This window comes from Nicrophorus vespilloides, unplaced genomic scaffold (genome assembly GCF_001412225.1).
Source record: "Nicrophorus vespilloides isolate i.1.1-1 unplaced genomic scaffold, Nicve_v1.0, whole genome shotgun sequence".
NCBI lineage: Eukaryota > Metazoa > Arthropoda > Insecta > Coleoptera > Silphidae > Nicrophorus > Nicrophorus vespilloides.
Window position 1 is genome coordinate 22,390 of NW_017098054.1, and position 5,819 is coordinate 28,208.

General features: G+C 35.5%; 1 protein-coding gene across 1 annotated transcript in view; it reads right to left on the reverse strand.

Annotated features, from left to right (window-relative positions):
* LOC108561585 (angiotensin-converting enzyme-like) overlaps nucleotides 1–5,819 on the reverse strand; it is a 12,218-nt gene that overhangs the window by 5,650 nt on the left and 749 nt on the right. The window lies entirely within an intron of this gene.

The following is a 5,819-nucleotide window of genomic DNA, read 5'->3' on the forward strand; positions in this document are numbered from 1 at the left end:
AACAATAGTTTATTCTAATTATAATTAAATAATAGTTCTACTTTAATATTCGCTTAACATAATTGAATTAATGCAATGAAATAATAATTTCGAAATGTTTTTGAATTCTTATTGGATTCTATAATAAATCAACATTTGTATGCTTATTACGAGTATTGAGGCTACGATTTCTGAGTAATTTAAGTATATTAGAAATTGTTTTGATGAGCGCATTTTGTATGCAACCTCATATACAAATATTTAAATTTAAAGCTGGATTCTGAAAGTTTAAATGAACTTTGAAACAAACTTATTTTTAGTGAAATTATTGCACGTATGTTTGTTTTAGGTGTAAGATTAAATTAATTTAATTAAATTGTGTTGAGAAGTGGTATTTATCATGTTGGAAGTATTGTTGTATGTTTTGTTTCAGATTGTCAGGTAGGTTGTGGAAAGAACAATCGAAGTTATTTGTTGTTATGGTGTTACTGTTGTTGTTTAATTTTATTTTCAAGTGCTTGGATTTGGTGTGTGTTTATTTTATATTATTTTAGTAGTTTTGGCGTGTTTATAAGTTTTATGTAAAGTTTTTTTGGGAGTTTCCTCGACTTTAAAGCTGTTGTGAGGTGAGGTAAGGTTCTCTTTTTTTTTGTTGTAGTTGCGATGATGTTGTTCAGGTGGAAACACCGTTTGCAGGTAAACAGGACTCTTCGAAGGATAACGAAAATGGTTCGCATCCTGACTGGAGGATTAGTACGGTGTAAGTCCGTGCACGTCGCGGCGCCTTCCGTCGTCGAACCATCAGTAATGGTGGTTGTCTGGTGGGAGTGTGTATGCATGTATAGTCTCTCCAGTCCTAACCTGTACAACCGAGCATAAATGTTTGTTTTACAGTGAAAACTGTCAAAAGCGAAGTTTCCGCGAATTCGTCCGTCCCGAGCGAAGTGCGACCATCCTCCGGTGCCAGCTGTCATCTGAAAGCCGAGTGCAGAACACCAGAAGATCTTCGTTATTGTTGTTGTTGTTTTCGTACGTATACATTATATATACTTGTTGCGAAATCTCGGTGTAAACAACAATAATAACAAGACTACCCTGAGCTGGGACTACTTCAGACGAGGTGCGTCGAGCTATGAAGAAGAGTGCGGTGTTGGTGGTGATTCCTCTGGTTTGATGTGCGGCTCCGAAGTGCGTCCACAATGAACTCGCGTGCTCATTTTTTGAACAACTCGTTGGCCATCCGGCAGGAAATCCAGAGATTCGAGAGCGTCCATCCGTCCATCTATGCCATCTACGATCTGATAGACCTCGTGCAGGAGCCCCAGGTCGCCCAGCAGATCAGGGATCACGTCGTCTGCATAGAAGGTGAGCGCCCAACAGCGATTGTTGTTGTTGCTGCTGCTGTTATAATAGCCCATTGGCCGTTGTTGCCCTATCGAGCGTCGACTTTCTACCTGATTTCGTAACATCGTGCAGGTACCAGATTCTACAGGTCTCGAGGGCGTTCTTCTCCTATTCACCTCTCTCACCCATACCAACACCATTCTTACCTCTCTTTGTCTCTCTATCCAAATCTTACCTCATCCCAAACACGTGTTATCATCATCTCTTGACTTTCCTCCACTTACCGATACAAAAGCCTCGCTTGCAACAGTTACATAAATCCTTGGCAAGGACGCATCCCTAATCATCAACCGCATTTATCGCTGACTAAATTCATTAGCAAAACTCGCTTAAGTTCATTAAGTGACCAAGGAATTCCATCAATCGGATGACAGAAATTCAATTACGAACGCAGACATTCCGGGATCACTTTCTATATAGAGAACGTCTTTTCCAATAAGACCATTTTCGCCGTGTTATTATTGCATTGTGTATAGTTGGGGGTTACGCAATAACCGCAGTTACGTGAGGGGTCAGGAGGAAATGTCTTCTACGTTCTCCTCTCCCTCGTCCCCAAGCGCTTTCTATTGTCTCGGGGAAATATTTCACTATTCTTCATATTTTCGCCCGATTTACTGTTATGGCTCTACGCAAATGCACCAAGAAATTGAGATAAACACAGCACCATATGAAATGATACCCAAAAGAAAAAATACAACAACTGTGAAAATATACGAGGCACGAAGAGGCTTTATTTAGATGCTGTTATATGCTGTTTCTTGAGAAATTCTGCTTTTCTGACCTACTTTAATTATACAAATATTTTCAATACTAATTCTATACTTAAAACTTCAGTTCAATACATATTTAAACTGAACTTTAATACATACTTATGATATATTGAAGGATTGACTTTAAGTTTACACTTAACGTTTTCTAATGTTACCAATCTAACCGACATCAATTGAACTTTAAACCTGATGATTAATAAGATGTTTGGCATTAACTGTGTTACTTGTTTAATTTCCAAAGTAAACATCTGAGATAAATCAATGTAGCATCTCTTTATCCGAGAAATATCACGTACTTAAAACATCATTTAACACGTATCTGACATAGTTTCGTAACTACTAAATGAATTCATATACAGATTGCAAAAATACTTTTTAATTCTAATAATTTAATGTTTATTTCAGTTGTGTAATACAAATTAAGTGTGTATTTGTAGAGCTGCAGATTGCATCTTATTGTTTGAACGTAATGTGTTTATCTGTATATCTCTCGGATTAGCTTAATGAAGGTTGCGTGATGGTATAATTATATCTGTGAAACATCGGACGTCTAGCATTTCGAAGCCTGAAATAGACGTTAGCGTTATTATTGGGCTTAATGACATTAACACCGACTATAAACTCATCCGCAACGGCAACAGCAACGGCAACATCAACATTTCATCCTGAATGAAAACGAGTGATATCACTATATCATGGCATCACATAAAGCATGCGAATTGCTTCAGACGTGCTTCATGAATCTCGCGAAGAGCTTAACATTATGTAGCAGCATTTATTATAATAATGTTGCAGTTATTTTTTTTTTAAATGCAAAGCGGAGATTCTTGCCTTCCCTATCGATCCAAATATTTCTAGCATAACTTTACTAACGTTTCAAAGTTAAATTTTCTCTTGCATATTTGAAATAATAACTAAATAACATAAATCTTCTTCATCATTTTGTTATCGCGGATTAATTTCTATTTTTGAATTTGATCTAAACGCAGGGGAGGATTCCGATGGTGTTGGGTTTCTTTGAATATTGATTCTACACTTGGGAACGTAAACCCAATTATCCAAAATATACGAGATAGATGGAGTTGAAGCGTTTGACCTAACGCGTGAAATATCGTCCAAAATTTGATATATAGATTCCATATATAAAGTTTTCACAAGATTCTTGATAAAGTATAGTCCAACAAATAACTTTTTCTTATTTTTAAGCAAAATTTATTAGTTTTTAGCATTTACAAGAACTTGAAGACAATTATTTTTTTCTATGAACAACGCTAATTATTCGTGTTTGCGCTAATTTATAATATAATATTGGTGCTGTTATGGAAATTAGCGCGTTGATTTGTTAACGTATTAAATCAGCGGCAATTCGACGTAATAACTGTGTTCTACAATTTAGTAATTGAATGAAGTTTATGCAATTATAATTGGGAGAAATCCCGTTGTTTTGCAAAACCTAGCTAGCTAGCTGCTGCTGCCTACATTCAAGGTGTATGCAGAATTTACATCATTTCGAATGGATTTGAAATTATTACGCGGAGATTTATCGACCATATAATTATATGTGTTATTTGTTTGTTCTTTAATTAATTAATTTTGTAAAATGATCATTTGTAATTTGATCTTAGAAGTTTATGAACCTTGTATTATATTTACAGTTCGTAAATTGGGAATTCGTAAAGTGAGCAATTACATTATTTTCCTTTTCCTCATCAATTTATATATTTCCTTGACTACAACTTTCCTTATTTCTCTTCACTTTAGTGTTCAATAATAACTTTTTCTGTCTTTCAGCTAAGTTTTCAAGATCTTCAAAATTTTGACTTATCCATATAGATTATGTAATTCGTTTGAACTGTAAAGACGTCTACTTGGGATTAATCCAATTTTGCAAAGTTTCAGACTGCCTGCAAAACCATTTCACTATAGTATTAATGTGAAATGTAAATGTATGGAAATATCTTAATACTCGAGAGCTACGATTTTAATTATATTTGGACCATCAGTCTGCTTCCACTACCACCACCTACGGATATACCGAGCCTACTTTCCATTAGGCCCTTACATAAGCCTTCTGCAAAACCAGAGCACGTTTCGCATATCCTGTCATCCTTTATCTCCTCGTGGTTGAACTCTACCCTTTTTTTTTCAGCCCTTTGGGGGCACTTTTTTTCTTCATTCCCCTTTTTTCCGCATTATTATTTCTCAGAGAAACGTCTTTATAAATCAAAGTTAATTGCAAATTAATGTGATAAAACGCCTCGGGCGGAGTTTAATTGCAAGCGGGATTTTCTTTAAATCGCGACGACGAACTTTTCAGCACTTTTTTTTTTATTATTATTATTTCGAGGTTCGCAATAATCTTAATAAATCGCTCGATTAAGTTCGCTAATCCCGCTTTTGTTACTTCACCGTATCTATATGGATTAAGTACTTTAGGCGTTGATCTCAGCTTTATCTATTATGATTTCGTTTGTTCTATCAATGAAATTAGTACCTTTAATTGATAATAATCATATAAACTGTATTAGTTATATTTCTAATTGATATTACGGTTTTTTTTTTAACTATTTCAAAGGAATTACTCTGTAACTTTTCTACTAAACTTGTTCAACTCTTGTTTAACTATTTAGAAGGTTTACTGGCTATCGATCTAGAAAATTAGAACTTTAATTGTACTCTAACTTTGCGCAAAACTTTAAAAGCAAAGCTTCTTCAACTGTTATTTAATTTAGGAGGTTTAACTCTGAATTGTCTATCGATCGAGGTTATTTTTATTTAATCGTAAGCTTTGTTGTATATAATTGAACGATAATCTTGAAGAATATGCAGAGAACATTGATTCTTTGTGACCACGGAATTCTTTCGAAAATGAGAATTCCAGCTGCTGCGTTGGGGCTGGAGACTCGGAAAAATAATTAAGAACTCTAATAAGGAATCGAATTTATATGCAAATGGAGTCGATGGGGGAAGGAAGGTCTTTTTCCCCTCGTTTTTCCCACGACAACCGCACTTGTGTGGGGGGGGGGGACAACGAATTGGAGCAAAACAATATTATTCGCCTCCTCGTGACAATTTATTTAAATTACGCAAATGAAAGCGCGCGCAAGGATAATTCTTGTTCCCTCCATCAAATTGGGTTTCTCCAATTCTTTATGTACACCTATTTCTTTTCCTTCCTTTCTTTTATTCATCCTGTGAGTGAAGTCTCGCGTCTAGAGGGGGATGGAAGCAAATTGGCTCCAATTTTCGGAATACAGTCGCAAAAATGTTTTTTGGATAAATATAACGGCGCGGTTTATTGCAAATGAAAGTTGCGGAATAAAAGTATGCTTTTATGAATCGTGTACACACGCGACGGCGGTCATAAAACGGCAACGTACACACATACACGCGGGTGGAAGAAGAAAAAAAATTGGCGTACGATAATAAAATGGCAGTAAAATACACCATCTAATTTCATTTTCCCCACTGGATGCATGCACTTTTTCTTTCTCTCTATTTCTTTTTCCAATCCTCCACTCGAAACTCGCATTCCTATTTAATATGTATTCAGGCTTTGTGTGCAATTTTCCATGAAATATTAACTCCTCTCGAATCGGTCTTTTTAAACATACCGTGTTGAGCAAATTTATACATTTTTTTTTATATAACTGTTCAAACTTCTCT